At 43.5% G+C, this 18,452-nt stretch overlaps 5 non-coding genes across 5 annotated transcripts; 2 read left to right on the top strand and 3 right to left on the bottom strand.

The window, feature by feature from the left end:
• Positions 1–141: 141 nt before the first annotated feature.
• LOC140285852 (U5 spliceosomal RNA) lies at positions 142–255 on the bottom strand. The gene has a single exon (XR_011910796.1). It is a non-coding gene; the product is annotated as a U5 spliceosomal RNA (small nuclear RNA).
• Positions 256–12,344: 12,089 nt separating this feature from the next.
• On the top strand, positions 12,345–12,458 carry LOC140285863 (U5 spliceosomal RNA). The gene has a single exon (XR_011910805.1). It is a non-coding gene; the product is annotated as a U5 spliceosomal RNA (small nuclear RNA).
• Positions 12,459–12,766: 308 nt separating this feature from the next.
• Positions 12,767–12,951, top strand: LOC140285836 (U2 spliceosomal RNA). The gene has a single exon (XR_011910782.1). It is a non-coding gene; the product is annotated as a U2 spliceosomal RNA (small nuclear RNA).
• A 4,557-nt stretch (positions 12,952–17,508) lies between these two features.
• LOC140285832 (U2 spliceosomal RNA) lies at positions 17,509–17,692 on the bottom strand. The gene has a single exon (XR_011910779.1). It is a non-coding gene; the product is annotated as a U2 spliceosomal RNA (small nuclear RNA).
• Positions 17,693–18,000: 308 nt separating this feature from the next.
• Positions 18,001–18,114, bottom strand: LOC140285862 (U5 spliceosomal RNA). The gene has a single exon (XR_011910804.1). It is a non-coding gene; the product is annotated as a U5 spliceosomal RNA (small nuclear RNA).
• Positions 18,115–18,452: the final 338 nt, after the last annotated feature.

Genomic DNA, 18,452 nt, shown 5'->3' with positions numbered 1-18,452 from the left:
TGCTCCAGCAAGCACCATTCAAGCAACAACTTTGCACTCCAGCTTCGAACATCGGCACAATCGCAACAAGTAAGGCGACTCTACTCAGAGAAGTCACTCTGCACAGTAACAAGATTTCTTTTGCACAGACAGAAAGGGCTTCACCTGCAAAGGTAAAGCCTGCCAAAAATAGAAACAACTCATTAGTGCTGCTCTCCACAGAAGTCTTTAGTAAAAGGCGAAAGACTTGTATGTTATGAAGAGAAACCAGAGTACGATTATCCGTCACTGCGGGAGCAGGGCATCAGGCTAGTTGCCATAGCCACCTTCCCCATGGTGAGCGTTGCTTGGTTGAAACGCTTGCCCCTGTGCAATCGACAAGGCAGCAACAAAAACACCACGGGAACACCGTATTGAGGCTTTGTTCTGACCGCTCATTCGGTGTCGCGTTTCTTTCAAGCAATTCTCCCGGTTAGCCCACACTCGGCTCGCTCCCAGAGCCGTGTTAAAGTCTACTTCGCATTCACTCTCTTTTCTCAGCAGACTCTTGGGATTTTATCTATAAAATGAATTCCTTCACTCAAACTATGTTAAAACTGCTTTGTCCTTCATATTTACCATGTCTAGAAAGATTTAAACAAAAAAACAACAACGTTGTACTTTGCAGTAAAAGAAAGAGCAAATCTAAAGTTTCAGGAATCCGAGAATAAGCTTACTTTCATGAGTTCTTCAAGATTTCGGATTTTGCTATAAAATGAATTCCTTCACTCAAACTAAATTAAAACTGCTAAACCGCTAATCTGTTACATGTAAGGCAGATGTCAAATTCACCGAAATAGGATCTAAGGGTATTCGGCCAATCGAGCTGTAGCAGCTTCGGTAAAAGAGTATAAGTTGAAGAGTTTGTGAATAAAGGTGTGCGCACACATAGTGTGCTGTACGAAAATAGGCAGGGAGCAATGCCGGCTGGGGTATATGTTCTTGTATGTTGTCTGACTGTTTGATTTGAATGTGTTGTGTAAGTGTCCTGTTGAATGTTACATGTTTGGGCTTTGACACGCTTCACTGTGGTTGTTAACTGTGTGGTGTGTCCTGAAATGTTATATGTTTGTGCTGTGTGACATGCTTAATGCTTGTCAGTAGCTACCCACTTATTCATATATAGCAACTGACAACATAAGAAGTCCGGACATACTTTGATAGTAGTTGTAGAAGTATCCTTATTGATAATAGATCACTAATTCATAGTGATAGAACAGTAGATGAACAGGTGCTTGCACATGTCTCACGAAAATAAAATGGGTGTATGATTGCTGACGGCAGAGCAATACTGCCAAACTTATGAGTTCTTGTGGCAAACTTGATTCAGTGTCTTGACGTGTATACGCTGTTTCGCTGACTTGATTGTCACAAGAAACAAAGTGTGTTTGATAAGATCCGACCATTTTATAATCTAATACGTGAGACAACGCCCTGGCACACGATAAAAAAAAAAAAAGAGAGAGAGCGGTTTTGTGTCCCCACTGTCCATAATGTAGAAAAGAGAGAAAAAAGCCTTTCTGATTTGGTGTGTGTGCTCATAGTGCAGAGTGTAGAGAAAAGAAAGCCGTTTTGGTGTCACGGGTGTTGTGACTTACACACACACATTTCTAAATTGAGAAAGGAAATTATTTTAGAGGAAGCACTAGAGTTTAGATCCCACATTTGTTGATAGGCATTCATTTATTTCTTCACTTCTGATGAAGTTTCAACAATAAACAACAAACTTTGTATTATGAGAAAGAACTTCTTCAGCAATAAGCATCTCTCGACATATGACGAAATACAGATTTTGCTATAAATTAATTCCTTCTATCAGCCTGACTTAAAACTGTTTGTCCTCCTTATTTATCCACTTCAAATCAAGTTACAACAATTAAAAAAAATTTGTAGTTTGAGAAAGAACAACTTAATCTTCAGCAATCAGTATAAAAAGAGGTGCAAATGCCAACCATACATACCTAAAAGGTGGAGCGGAAGTATTCAGCTGCAAGTAGGTGTGAATGTTCGACCATAATTTGTAAAAAGCGGGTAAGAAAAGGTTCGAATGCCCGACTATATATTAACAAAAGCGGGAGGAGAGGTCTTCGGATGAGAGTGGGTGAGAATTTCCAACCATAATCTATAAAATACGGTGAAAAAAAATATGTGAATGCCTCATAGAACACTAAAAGCGGAAGTGTTCGGCTGCAAGAAGGTGTGAATGTCCGACTATATTTGGTGAAAAGCAGGTGAAGCAAGGTCTGAATGCCCAACCTTACATCATCAAAAGCGAGATCAGAGGTGTTTGGCTGCAAGAAGGCCATAGTTTGCCAAAAGCGGGTAAGGTGCGAATGTCCGACTAAATATCAACAAAATTTGGGGCAGAGGTCTTCGGATGCAAGTGGGTGTGAATATCCAACCATACAAGTATGGTGGAGAGGAAGCTGTGAATAGCCGACCATAGTTTGGAAAAAGCGGGTAAGAAAAGGTTTGAATACCCGAACATACACCATCAAAGAGGGAGCGGAGGTGTTCCGCTGTAAGACGGTGTGAATGTCCGATCATAGTTGGTAAAAAGCAGGTAAGAAAAGGGTAAAATACCCGACTGTACACAATCAAAAGAGGGAGCGGAGTTGTTCAGCTAAGAGAAGGTGTGAAAGTCCGACCATGGTTTGTAAAAAGCGGGTAAGAAAAGGTTCGTATGCCCGAAAATACACTATCAAAACCGGAAGCGTAGGTGTTCGGCTGCAAGAAGGTGTGAACGTCCGACCAAAGTTTGTAAAAAAGCAGTTAAGAAAAGGTTCGAATATCTAACCAAACATAATCAAAAGCGGGAGCAGAGCTGTTCGACTGCAAGTAGGTGTGAATGTCAGAGAATAATTTGCAAAAAGCTGATGAGAAAGGGTGAGAAATCCCGACTATACACCATCAAATGCGGGAGCGGAGTTGTTCGGCTGTGAGTAGGTGTGATTCTCCAACCATAATTGCTGAAAAATGTGTTAGAAAAGGTAAGAATGCCGGTCCATACATCATCAAAAGCGGGAGAGGTGGTGTTCGGCTGCAAGTAGGTGTGAATGTCCATTAATAATTGCTTTAAAACATGAAAGAAAATTTTCGAATATCAAACCTTACATGATCATTAGCGGGAGAGGAGGTGTTCAGCTGCAAGAAGATGTGAATATCCACCCATAATTACTGAAAAATGGGTAGGAAAAGATGCGAATGTCCAACCATAAATCATCAAAAGCAGGAGTGGAGTTGTTCGGCTACAAGAAGGTATGAAAGTCCAACCATGGTTTGTAAAAAGCGGGTAAGAGAAGGTTCGAATACCCGAATATATACCATCAAAAGCGGAAGCCGGGGTGTTCGGCTGCAAGAACGTGTGAACGTCCGACCATAGTTTGTAAAAAGCAGTTAAGAAAAGGTTTGAATATCCAACCGAACATAATCAAAAGCGGGAGCAGAGTTGTTCGACTGCAAGTAGGTGTGAATGTCAGATCATAATTGCTGAAAAATGTGATAGAAAAGACTAGAATGCCGGGCAATACATCATCAAAAGCGGGAGAGGTGGTTTTTCGGCTGCAAGTAGGTGTGAATGTCCAGCCATAATTACTCACAAACGGGGGAAGAAAAGGTAGTATTTCCAGACCACACATGATCAAAACAGGGAATGGAGGTGGTTCAGCTGCAAGGTGTGAATGTCTGACTAAAGTTTGTAAAAACCGTGTAAGACAAGGGGCGAATGCCCGACAATGTATGATCAAAAGAGGGAGCGGAGGTTTTCGGCTGCAAGGTCTGAATGTCCAACCATAATTTGTAAAAATCGGGGAAGAAAAGGCTCGAAAGCCAGACTATACACCATCAAAAGCGGGAGCAGAGGTGTTCAGGTGCAAGAAGGTCTGAATGTCCGACCAATAATTACTGAAAAATGGGTAAGAAAAGGTGCGAATGCCAAATCATACATCATCAAAAGCAGGAGCGGATGTGTTCGGCTACAAGAAGGTTTGAATGTCCAACCATAGTAAGTAATAGGTGGGTAAGAAAAGGCTCGAATGCCCAACTATACACCATCAAAAGCGGAAGCGGAGGTGTTCGGCTGCAAGACGGTGTGAACGTCCAACCAAAGTTTGTAAAAAGCATTAAGAAAAGGTTCGAATATCCAACCGAACATAATCAAAAGCGGGAGCAGTGCTGTTCGACTGCAAGTAGGTGTGAATATCAGATCATAATTTGCAAAAAGCTGATGAGAAAGGGTGAGAATGCCCGACTATACACTGTCAAATGTGGGAGCGGAGGTGTTCGTCTGTGAGTAGGTGTGAATGTCCGACCATAATTGCTGAAAAATGTGTTAGAAAAGGTAAGAATGCCGGACCATATATCATCAAAAGCGGGAGAGGTTGTGTTCGGCTGCAAGAAGGTGTGAATGTCCAGCCATAATTACTCACAAACGGGTAAGAAAAGGTACTATTGCCAGACCATATATGATCAAAACAGGGAGCGGAGGTGGTTCAGCTGCAAGAAGGTTTGAATGTCCGACTAAAGTTTGTAAAAAGCGGGTAAGACAAGGTGTGAATGCCCGACAATGTATGATCAAAAGAGGAGCGGAGGTTTTCGGCTGCAAGAAGGTCTGAATGTCCACCCATAATTACTGAAAAATGGTTAAGAAAAGGTGCGAAAGCCCAACCGCACATGATCATAAGTGGATGAGAAGGTGTTCGACTCCAAGTAGGTGTGAATGTAAGATCATAATTTGTAAAAAGCGGGTAAGAAAAGGTAAGAATGCCCAACCATAAATTATCAAAAGCGGCAGCAGAGTTTCGGCTGGTATTTATCAATGTCTAGATAGATTTCAACAAAAAACAACGTTGTACTTTGCAGTAAAAGAAAGTGCAAATCAAAAGTTTTAGGAATCCGAGAATAAGCTTATTTTCATGAGTTCTGCACGATTTTGGATTTTATGTATAAAATGAATTTCTTCACGCAAACTAAGTTAACACTGCTTTGTCCTTCATATGTACCCATTTCTACATATATTTCAAGCATAAACTTCCTCATATTACCCTGAATGAGAAAGAGCCACACTTGTGATTAAGCCATACCTCCCTTTTGAGGAGTTCTGCATGATTTGGGATTTTATCTATAAAATTAATTCCTTCACTCAAACTATGTTAAAACGGCTTTTACCTTCATATTTATCAATGTCTCGATAGATTTAAACAAAAAACAACGTTGTACTTTGCAATAAAAGAAAGAGCAAATCAAAAGTTTTAGGAATCCGAGAATAAGCTTATTTTCATGAGTTCTGCACGATTTCGGATTTTATGTATAAAATGAATTCATTCACTCAAACCATGTTAAAACTGCTTTTTCCTTCATATTTATCAATGTCTAGATCGACTTCAACAAAGAACAACATTGTATTTTGCAGTAGAAGAAAGAGCAAAACTGAAGGATCAGGAATCCGAGAATAAGCTTCTTTTCATACGTTCTGCATGATTTGGGATTTTATGTATAAAATGAATTCCTTCACTCAAACTAAGTTAACACTGCTTTGTCCTTCATATGTACCCATTTCTACATATATTTCAAGCATAAACTTCCTCATACTACCCTGAATGAGAAAGAACCACACTTGTGATTAAGCCATACGCCCCTTTTGAGGAGTTCTGCATGATTTGGGATTTTATCTATAAAATCAATTCCTTCACTCAAACTATGTTAAAACGGCTTTTACCTTCATATTTATCAATGTCTCGATAGATTTAAACAAAAAAACAACGTTGTACTTTGCAGTAAAAGAAAGAGCCAATCAAAAGTTTTAGGAATCCGAGAATAAGCTTATTTTCATGAGTTCTGCACGATTTCGGATTTTATGTATAAAATGAATTCATTCACTCAAACCAAGTTAAAACTGCCTTTTCCTTCATATTTATCAATGTCTAGATCGACTTCAACAAAGAACAACATTGTATTTTGCAGTAGAAGAAAGAGCAACACTGAAGGATCAGGAATCCGAGAATAAGCTTATTTTCTTATGGGCAAGTGGGAACTGCTTTGTCCTTCATATTTATCAATGTGTAGATGGATTTCAACTTCTTCTACTGCAAAGTCCAATGTTTTTCTTTGTAGAAGTCGATCTAGACATTGATGAATATGGAAGGACAAAGCAGTTTTAACTTGGTTAAAAACCATGGTCGGACTTTCACACCTTCTTGTAATGGAACACCTCCGCTCCCGCTATTGATTGTGTACAGTCGGGTATTTTAACCTTTTCTTACCCGCTTTTTACCAACTATGGTCGGACATTCACACCGTCTTACAGCGGAACACCTCCGCTCCTGCTTTTTATGGTGTATAGTCGGGCATTCGAACCTTTTCTTACCCGCTATTTACAAACTATGGTAGGACATTCAAACCTTCGTGTATCCGAAAACCTCCGCTCTCTCTTTTGATCATACATTGTCGGACATTCGCACCTTTTCTTACCCGCTTTTTACAAACCATGGTCGGACTGTCACACCTTCTTGTAGCCGAACACATCCGCTCCCGCTATTGATTGTGTACAGTCGGGTATTTTAACCTTTTCTTACCCGCTTTTTACCAAGTATGGTCGGACATTCACACCTTCGTACAGCGGAACACCTCCGCTCCCTCTTTTGATGGTGTATGTTCGGGCACTCGAACCTTTTCTTACCCGCTTTTTACAAACTATGGTCAGACATTCAAACCTTCTTGTAGCCGAACACATCCACTCCTGCTTTTGATGATGGGTATTCAAACCTACTTGTTGCCCGCTTTTCATTAATTATGGGTGGACATACACACCTTGTCGCAGCCAAACACCTCCGCTTCCTGTTTTGATCATGTATGATTGGACATTCGCACCTTTTCTCACCCGCTTTTTACTATGGTCGGCCATTCACAGCTTCCTCTCCACCATACTTGTATGGTGGGATATTCACACCCACTTGCATCCGAAGACCTCCGCCCCCACTTTTGTTGATATTTAGTCGGTCATTCGCAGCTTACCCGCTTTTGGCAAACTATGGCCTTCTTTCAGCCAAACACCTCTGATCTCGTTTTTGATGATGTAAGGTTGGGCATTCAGACCTTGCTTCACCTGCTTTTCACCAAATATAGTCGAACAGTCACACCTTCTTGCAGCCGAACACTTCTGCTCCACCTTTTAGTGTTCTATGGGGTATTCACACCTTTTTTTTCACCTTATTTTATTGATTATGGTTGGAAATTCTCACCCACTCTTATCCGAAGACCTCTCCTCCTGCTTTTGTTAATATATAGTCGGGTTTCAAACCTTTTCTTACCCGCTTTTTACAAATTATGGTCGAACATTCACACCTACTTGCAGCCGAACACCTCCGCTCCCGCTTTTGATGGTGTATAGTCGGGCTTTCGAGCCTTTTCTTCCCCGGTTTTTACAAATTATGGTTGTACATTCAGACCTTGCAGCCGAAAACCTCCGCTCCCTCATTTGATCATACATTGTCAGGCATTCGCACCTTGTCTTACCCGCTTTTTATAAACTTTAGTCAGACATTCACACCTTGCAGCTGAACCACCTCCGCTCCCTGTTTTGATAATGTATGGTCTGGCAATACTACCTTTTCTTACCGGTTTGTGAGTAATTATGGCTGGACATTCACTCCTACTTGCAGCCGAACACCACTTTTCCCACTTTTGATGATGTATGGTCAAGGATTCTAGTCTTTTCTAACACATTCTTCAGCAATTATGGTTTGATATTCACACCTACTCACAGCCGAACACTTCCGCTCCCGCATTTGATGGTGTATAGTCGGGCATTCTCACCCTTTCTCATCAGCTTTTTGCAAATTATGATCTGACATTCACACCTACTTGCAGTCGAACAGCTCTGCTCCCGCTTTTGATTATGTTTGGTTGGATATTCGAAACTTTTCTTCACTGCTTTTTACAAACTTTGGTCGGACGTTCACACCTTCTTGCAGCCGAACACCTCCGCTTCCGCTTTTGATGGTATATATTCGGGCATTCGAACCTTTTCTTACCCGCTTTTTACAAACCATGGTCGGACTTTCACACCTTCTTGTAGCCGAACAACTCCGCTCCCTCTTTTGAGGGTGTATGTTCGGGCATTCAAACCTTTTCTTACCCGCATTTTACGAACTATGGTCGGACATTCAAACCTTCTTTTAGCCGAACACATCCACTCCTGCTTTTGATGATGTATGGTTGAGCATTCGAACCTTTTCTTACCCATTTTTTACAAACTATGGTCGGACATTCACACCTTCTTGCAGCTGAACACCTCCTCTCCCGCTTATGATGATGTGTGGTTTGATATTCGAAAATTTTCTTTCATGTTTTCTAGCAATTATTGATGGACATTCAGACCTTCTTGCAGCTGAACACCTCCGCTCCCGCTTTTGATGATGTATAGTCGGGCTTTCGAGCCTTTTCTTCCCCGGTTTTTACAAAATTATTGTTGGACATTCAGACCTTCTTGCAGCCGAAAACCTCCGCTCCCTCTTTTGATCATACATTGTCGGGCATTCGCACCTTCTCTTACCCGCTTTTTACAAACCAGGGTCGGACTTTCACACCTTTTAGTAGCCGAACAACTCCGCTCCCGCTATTGATTGTGTACAGTCGGGTATTTTCACCTTTTCTTACCCGCTTTTTACCAACTATGGTCAGACATTCACACCTTCTTACAGTGGAACACCTCCGCTCCCTCTTTTGATGGTGTATGTTCGGGCATTCGAACCTTTTCTAACCCGCTTTTTACAAACTATGGTCGGACATTAAAACCTTCTTGTAGCCGAACACATCCACTCCTGCTTTTGATGATGTATGGTTGGGCATTCGTACCTTTTCTTACCCATTTTGCAGTAATTATGGGTGGAAATTCACACCTTTTTGCATTTTAACACCTCCTCTCCCGCTTATGATCATGTGCGGTTTGATATTCGAAAATTCTCTTCCATGTTTTCTAGCAATTATTGATGGACATTCAGACCTTCTTGCAGCTGAACACCTCCGCTCCAGCTGTTGATGGTGTATAGTCGGGCTTTCGAGCCTTTTCTTCCCCGATTTTTACAAATTATGGATGGACATTCAGACCTTCTTTCAGCCGAAAACCTCCACTCCCTCTTTTGATCATACATTGTCGGGCATTCGCACCTTTTCTTACCCGCTTTTTACAATTCATGGTCGGACTTTCACACCTTTTAGTAGCGGAACAACTCTGCTCCCGCTATTGATTGTGTACAATAGGGTATTTTAACCTTTTCTTACCTGCTTTTTGCCAATTATGGTTGGACATTCACACCTTCTTACAGCGGAACACCTCCGCTCCCTCCTTTGATGGTGTATGTTCGGGCATTCGAACCTTTTCCTACCCGCTTTTTACAAACTATGGTCAGACATTCAAACCTTCTTGTAGCCGAACACATCCACTCCTGCTTTTGATGATGGGTATTCAAACCTACTTGTTGCCCGCTTTTCATTAATTATGGGTGGACATACACACCTTGTCGCAGCCAAACACCTCCGCTCCCTGTGAGGATCATGTATGGTTGGGCATTCGTACCTTTTCTTACCCATTTTGCAGTAATTATGGGTGGACATTCACACCTTCTTGCATTTGAACACCTCCTCTCCCGCTTATGATCATGTGCGGTTTGATATTCGAAAATTCTCTTCCATGTTTTCTAGCAATTATTGATAGACATTCAGACCTTCTTGCAGCTGAACACCTCCGCTCCAGCTGTTGATGGTGTATAGTTGGGCTTTCGAGCCTTTTCTTCCCAGATTTTTACAAAATATGGATGGACATTCAGACGTTGTTTCAGCCGAAAACCTCCGCTCCCTCTTTTGATCATACATTGTCGGGCATTCGCACCTTTTCTTACCCGCTTTTTACAAACCATGGTCGGACTTTCACACCTTTTAGTAGTGGAACAACTCTGCTCCCGCTATTGATTGTGTACAATCGGGTATTTTAACCTTTTCTTACCTGCTTTTTGCCAACTATGGTCGGACATTCACACCTTCTTACAGCGGAACAACTCCGCTCCCTCCTTTGATGGTGTATGTTCGGGCATTCGAACCTTTTCTTACCCGCTTTTTACAAACTATGGTCAGACATTCACACCTTCTTGCAGCCGAACACCTCCGCTCCCGCTTTTGATGGTGTATAGTCGGGCTTTCGAGCCTTTTCTTCCCCGGTTTTTACAAATTATGGTTGGACATTCAGACCTTGCAGCCGAAAACCTCCGCTCCCTCTTTTGATCATACATTGTCAGGCATTCGCACCTACTTGCAGCCGAATACTTCCGCTCCACCTTTTAGTGATGTATGGTTGGCATTTGCACCTTTTCTTACCCTTTCTTACCCTACTGATTGCTTAAGATTAAGTTGTTTTTTCTCAAACTACAACATTTTTTTAATTGTTGAAACTTGATTTGAAGTGGATAAATAAGGAGGACAAACAGTTTTAAGTCAGGCTGATAGAAGGAATTAATTTTATAGCAAAATCTGTATTTCGTCATATGTCGAGAGATGCTTATTGCTGAAGAAGTTCTTTCTCATTCTACAAAGTACAACGTTGTTTATCGTTGAAACTTGATTAGACATGAATAAATATGAAGGACAAAGCAGTCTTAACTTGGTTAGAGTTAAGGAATTCGTTTTATAGGAGAATCCGAATTCGTGCATAACTCGTAAAATAGAGCTTATTTTCGGATTCCTGAAGAATGAGTCTGGTTCTTTCTCATAATACAAAGTTTGTTGTTTATTGTTGAAACTTCATCAGAAGTGAAGAAATAAATGAATGCCTATCAACAAATGTGGGATCTAAACTCTAGTGCTTCCTCTAAAATAATTTCCTTTCTCAATTCAGAAATGTGTGTGTGTAAGTCACAACACCCGTGACACCAAAACGGCTTTCTTTTCTCTCTTTTCTCTACACTCTGCACTGTGAGCACACACACCAAATCAGAAAGGCTTTTTTCTCTCTTTTCTACATTATGGACTGTGGGGACACAAAACCGCTCTCTCTTTTTTTTTTTGATTGTGTGCCAGGGCGTTGTCTCACGTATTAGATTATGCTTACGATACGAATGGGTTTATCAGTCACATCAGAATCCATACATACTGATACTCCCGTAATAAAATGGTCGGATCTTATCAAACACACTTTGTTTCTTGTGACAATCAAGTCAGCGAAACAGCGTATACACGTCAAGACACTGAATCAAGTTTGCCACAAGAACTCATAAGTTTGGCAGTATTGCTCTGCCGTCAGCAATCATACACCCATTTTATTTTCGTGAGACATGTGCAGGCACCTGTTCATCTACTGTTCTATCACTATGAATTAGTTTATCTATTATCAATAAGGATACTTCTACAACTACTATCAAAGTATGTCCAGACTTCTTATGTTGTCAGTTGCTATATATGAATAAGTGGGTAGCTACTGACAAGCATTAAGCATGTCACACAGCCCAAACATATAACATTTCAGGACACACCACACAGTTAACAACCACAGTGAAGTGTCAAAGCCCAAACATGTAACATTCAACAGGACACTTACACAACACATTCAAATCAAACAGTCAGACAACATACAAGAACATATACCCCAGCCGGCATTGCTCCCTGCCTATTTTCCTACAGCTCACTATGTGTGCGCACACCTTTATTCACAAACTCTTCAACTTATACTCTTTTACCAAAGCTGCTACAGCTCGATTGGCCGAATACCCTTAGATCCTATTTCGGTGAATTTGACATCTGCCTTACATGTAACAGATTAGCGGTTTAGCAGTTTTAATTTAGTTTGAGTGAAGGAATTCATTTTATAGCAAAATCCGAAATCGTGAAGAACTCATGAAAGTAAGCTTATTCTCGGATTCCTGAAACTTTAGATTTGCTCTTTCTTTTACTGCAAAGTACAACGTTGTTTTTTTTTGTTTAAATCTTTCTGGACATGGTAAATATGAAGGACAAAGCAGTTTTAACATAGTTTGAGTGAAGGAATTCATTTTATAGATAAAATCCCAAGAGTCTGCTGAGAAAAGAGAGTGAATGCGAAGTAGACTTTAACACGGCTCTGGGAGCGAGCCGAGTGTGGGCTAACCGGGAGAATTGCTTGAAAGAAATGCGACACCCGAATGAGCGGTCAGAACAAAGCCTCAATACGGTGTTCCCGTGGTGTTTTTGTTGCTGCCTTGTCGATTGCACAGGGGCAAGCGTTTCAACCAAGCAACGCTCACCATCGGGAAGGTGGCTATGGCAACTAGCCTGATGCCCTGCTCCCGCAGTGACGGATAATCGTACTCTGGTTTCTCTTCATAACATACAAGTCTTTCGCCTTTTACTAAAGACTTTCGTGGAGAGCAGCACTAATGAGTTGTTTCTATTTTTGGCAGGCTTTACCTTTGCGGGTGAAGCCCTTTCTGTCTGTGCAAAAGAAATCTTGTTACTGTGCAGAGTGACTTCTCTGAGTAGAGTCGCCTTACTTGTTGCGATTGTGCCGATGTTCGAAGCTGGAGTGCAAAGTTGTTGCTTGAATGGTGCTTGCTGGAGCATGCGGGAGTGCAAAGTTATACCATTTAAAAGGGCTGAAGAGTGCTCAGTGCAGCGGGTGGGCGGAGGTGCAACGTGACACTCTGGCCACCTATGGCCATAAAAAGAACACTGCTACAAGTGCGCATTGTGCCAGCAAGGGCCCTCGGACCTGAAACAGTGGACAGTTATCGCTTCTCGGCCTTTTGGCTAAGATCAAGTGTAGTATCTGTTCTTATCAGTTTAATATGTCCTCTATACGAGGACTACATATTAAATGGATTTTTAAGAATAGGAGTTGAAAAAGAAGCTTTGCTCCGTTCACTCCAAGCATCGACCCAGTACTGCAGTGCCGCTGGGAACGGTGCGCTCTTCTCTGCTCTTGTGAAAAAGCAAACAGCGGTGCAGGATGGAAGTTTCAGGGAGCCCAAGATGAAACTTTCTTTTAATCTGCTGAGAAAAGAGAGTGAATGCGAAGTAGACTTTAACACAGCTCTGGGAGCGAGCCGAGTGTGGGCTAACCGGGAGAATTGCTTGAAAGAAACGCGACACCGAATGAGTGGTCAGAACAAAGCCTCAATACGGTGTTCCCGTGGTGTTTGTGGCTGCCTTGTCTTTTGCACAGAGTAAAAGACAAGGCAGCCATCGAATAGGGCCCGATTGTTCCTACTTGGTCAGCCGAGGAGCAAGGGGGGGGAGCAAGCGTCTCAACCAAGCAAATCTCACCAAGTAGGAACAATCGGGCCCTATTCGATGGCTGCAACACCTGAAAGAGATATTGATGCGAGACCCGATCAAAAGCTTTTTCAAAGTCTAAATTTAAGATGACAAGCCGGGTGTTTCTGTCTCTAGCGTAATCAATGATGTCTCGAATCAGTACGAGGCTGTCGGTGAGTTGTCTCTCTGAGATGGCACAAGCCTGGTCTGGGTGAATTACCTCCTCTAAAACAGAGGACATCCGTGTCGTTAAAACCTTGCTAAAAAGTTTACAGTCAAAGTTTAAAAGTGTGATGGGCCTCCAATTCTTTAGGTCAGTCTTATCATTTTTATCAGAAGTGAAGAAATAAATGAATGCCTATCAACAAATGTGGGATCTAAACTCTAGTGCTTCCTCTAAAATAATTTCCTTTCTCAATTTAGAAATGTGTTAGAAAAGGTAAAAATGCCGGTCCATACATAATCAAAATCGGGAGAGGTGGTGTTCAGCTGCAAGAAGGTCTAAATGTCCATCAATAATTGCTAGAAAACATGAAAGAAACTTTTCGAAAATCAAACCGCACATGATCATAAGTGGGATAGGAGGTGTTCAGCTGCAAGGTGTGAATGTCCACCCATAATTCCTGAAAAATGGGCAAAAAAAAGGTGTGAATGCCCAACCATACATTATCAAAAGCAGGAGTGGAAGTGTTCGGCTACAAGAAGGTGTGAACGTCCAACCAAAATATGTAAAAAGCAGTTAAGAAAAGGTTCGAATATCCAACCAAACATAATCAAAAGCGGGAGCAGAGCTTTTCGACTGCAAGTAGGTGTGAATGTCAGATCATAATTTGCAAAAAGCTGATGAGAAAGGGTGAGAATGCCCGACTATACATCATCAAATGCGGGAGCGGAGTTGTTCGGCTGTGAGTAGGTGTGAATCTCCGACCATAATTGCTGAAAAATGTGTTAGAAAAGGTAAAAATGCCGGTCCATACATCATCAAAAGCGAGAGGGGTTGTGTTCGGCTGCAAGTAGGTGTGAATGTCCAGCCATAATTACTCACAAACGGGTAAGAAAAGGTAGTATTGCCAGACCATATATGATCAAAACAGGGAGCGGAACTAAAGTTCAAATATATTAACAAAAGCGGGAGGAGAGGTCTTCGGATGAGAGTGGTTGAAAATTTCCGACCATAATGTATAAAATGCGGTGAAAAAAAGGTGTGATAGAACACTAAAAGGTGGAGCGGAAGTGTTCGGCTGCAAGAAGGTGTGAATGTCCGACTATATTTGGTGAAAAGCAGGTGAAGCAAGGTCTGAATGCCAAACCTTACATCATCAAATGCGAGATCAGAGGTGTTTGGCTGCAAGAAGGCCATAGTTTGCCAAAATCGGGTAAGGTGCGAATGTCCGACTAATTATCAAAAAAATTTGGATTAGAGGTCTTCGGATGCAAGTGGGTGTGAATATCCAACCATACAAGTATGGTGGAGAGGAAGCTGTGAATAGCCGACCATAGTTTGGAAAAAGCGGGTAAGAAAAGGTTTGAATACCCGAACATACACCATCAAAAGAGGGAGCGGAGGTGTTCCGCTGTACGAAGGTGTGAATGTCCGACCATAGTTGGTAAAAGGCGGGTAAGAAAAGGTTAAAATACCCGACTGTACACAATCAATAGCGGGAGCGGATGTGTTCGGCTACAAGAAGGTGTGAAAGTCCGACCATGGTTTGTAAAAAGCGGGTAAGAAAAGGTGCGAATGTCCGTTAATGTATGATCAAAAGAGAGAGCGGAGGTTTTCGGATACAAGAAGGTTTGAATGTCCCACCATAGTTTGTAAAAAGCGGGTAAGAAAAGGTTCGAATGCCCGACTATACACCATCAAAAGCGGGAGCGGAGGTGTTCCGCTGTAAGACGGTGTGAATGTCCGACCATAGTTGGTAAAAAGCGGGTAAGAAAAGGTTAAAATACCCGACTGTACACAATCAATAGCAGGAGTGGAGTTGTTCGGCTACAAGAAGGTGTGAAAGTCCGACCATGGTTTGTAAAAACCGGGAAGAAAAGGCTCGAAAGCCCGACTATACACCATCAAAAAGAAGGTTTGAATGTCCATCAATAATTTCTTTAAAACAAGAAAGTAAATTTTCGAATATCAAACCATACATGATCATAAGCGGAAGAGGAGGTGTTCCGCTGTAAGACGGTGTGAATGTCCGACCATAGTTGGTAAAAAGCGGGTAAGAAAAGGTTAAAATACCCGACTGTACACAATCAATAGCGGGAGCGGAGTTGTTCGGCTACTAAAAGGTGTGAAAGTCCGACCCTGGTTTGTAAAAAGCGGGTAAGAAAAGGTTCGAATGCCCGAACATACACCATCAAAAGAGGGAGCGGAGGTGTTCCGCTGTAAGACGGTGTGAATGTCCGATCATAGTTGGTAAAAAGCGGGTAAGAAAAGGTTAAAATACCCGACTGTACACAATCAAAAGAGGGAGCGGAGTTGTTCAGCTAAGAGAAGGTGTGAAAGTCCGACCATGGTTTGTAAAAAGCGGGTAAGAAAAGGTTCGTATGCCCGAATATACACTATCAAAACCGGAAGTGTAGGTGTTCGGCTGCAAGAAGGTGTGAACGTCCGACCAAAGTTTGTAAAAAAGCAGTTAAGAAAAGGTTCCCCCACAGAGCACAGAACCCAGGAAGCCCACCACAGGGGCAACCACGCATCCACCCAGAAGACTGCAGAGGAAGCCCCCGGAAAGAGCCCCCATAAGCATAGGGCAGAGGCCCTCCGGGAGCCAGGGGCAACAGCCCACCGACGTCGCCAGGCCCCAGCCGCCCAGACATGGGCCGTGCACTGGATCCGGGCCCCAGGAGCCCGAGCGCCCCCAAACCCCCCGGCAGAGGCCCCACCCAATACCCAGGAGGGCCAAGCGCCCCAGACAGCCACACAGTGGGTCAGTGCCTGCCCCAGCACCCCTGGCCAAGTGCCCTGGGAGTCAAGACGTGCCCACAGGTGGGTGAAGTCGCGAGCAGCGGAGAGAGGCCACGCCGCCCCCCCCATCGGGAGAAGCACAGGCAGGCCAGGCGACAGCAAGTCCAAGATCCAGGCCCAATCATTACCACACACACTTTCATGTCCCATACATCTACACGTCCTCCCTCCCTCGACTCCGCTGGGGTGTAGTGCAGCGGGCACACCAGGGGGCCAGCAGCCCCCCAGCCACCACAGACCCCAAACCAGCAGAACAATTAATTAATCCTCCTGGCCCCTCCCGCCCCGAGCAGCAACCAGGAAGCAGGGGTGTGCGAAGAAGACCCCTCCCCTCACCCTTCTGGCTCTTCAATATTTTCTAATAGTGAGCAATTAAAATTGAGGGGCAGCCAAATTTGTAGAACTGGGAGCGTGGCCCTCTGGGCAGCCTACATACCCAAAGAGCCCCACCCACCAGATGCCACTCAGTGTAACCACCCCCCAAGACCTAATGTGTGTGTGTGAGTGTGTTTGATAAGTAGTAATGTCTAAGGTGTAATTAAAACAGGGGTGGGAACTGCAGAGGGCAACTACTGCAGAGTCCACTACACCCCACCGAACACACACGCCCCCAAAACCCTTCATGTGTGAGTGTGTGCTGTGTACAGGAGCCAGAAGGGAGAGGGGTATGGGGATATACACTGGGGGCAGCCAGGGACTGGCTGCAATAGGCATCCCCGCTACCAGGGAGCCAACACAGGACAGGAGGGCCTGATGTCCACCAGGCCAGGGGCCTGCAGCGACCATATTCTGGGAGCTACTGTACCCCCAGAAGGTACCCATCCCGCCCCACCCCACTCAACCCAACCCCACTCCGGAGGACCTCTACAAAAAACAAACAAACAACAACAAAAAACCAACAAACAAACCACCCGGTCACACCAGTCGCAGCAGCCCGGGCCTGAGACCCACCATCACCCAGGCCCCCCCAGGCCCCCCCTCAACAGGTGCGCTCTTGTGAAAAAAAAAACAGCGGCAGCAACAAAAACACAACGGGAACACCGTATTGAGGCTTTGTTCTGACCGCTCATTTGGTATGGCGTTTCTTTCAAGCAATTCTCCCGGTTAGCCCGCACTCGGCTCGCTCCCAGAGCTGTGTTAAAGTCTACTTCGCATTCACTCTCTTTTCTCAGCAGATTAAAAGAAAGTTTCATCTTGGGCTCCCTGAAACTTGCATCCTGCACCGCTGTTTGCTTTTTCACAAGAGCAGAGAAGAGCGCACCGTTCCCAGCGGCACTGCAGTACTGGGTCAATGCTTGGAGTGAACGGAGCAAGCTTCTTTTTCAACTCCTATTCTTAAAAATCCATTTAATATGTAGTCCTCGTATAGAGGACATATTAAACTGATAAGAACAGATACTACACTTGATCTTAGCCAAAAGGCCGAGAAGCGATAACTGTCCACTGTTTCAGGTCCGAGGGCCCTTGCTGGCACAATGCGCACTTGTAGCAGTGTTCTTTTTATGGCCATAGGTGGCCAGAGTGTCACGTTGCACCTCCGCCCACCCGCTGCACTGAGCACTCTTCAGCCCTTTTAAATGGTATAACTTTGCACTCCCGCATGCTCCAGCAAGCACCATTCAAGCAACAACTTTGCACTCCAGCTTCGAACATCGGCACAATCGCAACAAGTAAGGCGACTCTACTCAGAGAAGTCACTCTGCACAGTAACAAGATTTCTTTTGCACAGACAGAAAGGGCTTCACCCGCAAAGGTAAAGCCTGCCAAAAATAGAAACAACTCATTAGTGCTGCTCTCCACGAAAGTCTTTAGTAAAAGGCGAAAGACTTGTATGTTATGAAGAGAAACCAGAGTACGATTATCCGTCACTGCGGGAGCAGGGCATCAGGCTAGTTGCCATAGCCACCTTCCCCATGGTGAGCGTTGCTTGGTTGAAACGCTTGACCCTGTGCAATCGACAAGGCAGCAACAAAAACACCACGGGAACACCGTATTGAGGCTTTGTTCTGACCTCTCATTCGGTGTCGCGTTTCTTTCAAGCAATTCTCCCGGTTAGCCCACACTCGGCTCGCTCCCAGAGCCGTGTTAAAGTCTACTTCGCATTCACTCTCTTTTCTCAGCAGACTCTTGGGATTTTATCTATAAAATGAATTCCTTCACTCAAACTATGTTAAAACTGCTTTGTCCTTCATAT

The sequence above is a fragment of the Leuresthes tenuis genome, unplaced genomic scaffold (genome assembly GCF_036924035.1).
Source record: "Leuresthes tenuis unplaced genomic scaffold, fLeuTen1.0.hap1 SCAF_61, whole genome shotgun sequence".
In the NCBI taxonomy this organism is placed as follows: Eukaryota; Metazoa; Chordata; class Actinopteri; order Atheriniformes; family Atherinopsidae; genus Leuresthes; species Leuresthes tenuis.
The sequence above is the reverse complement of the archived record's forward strand: the minus strand, read 5'-3'. Positions and strand labels throughout refer to the sequence as shown.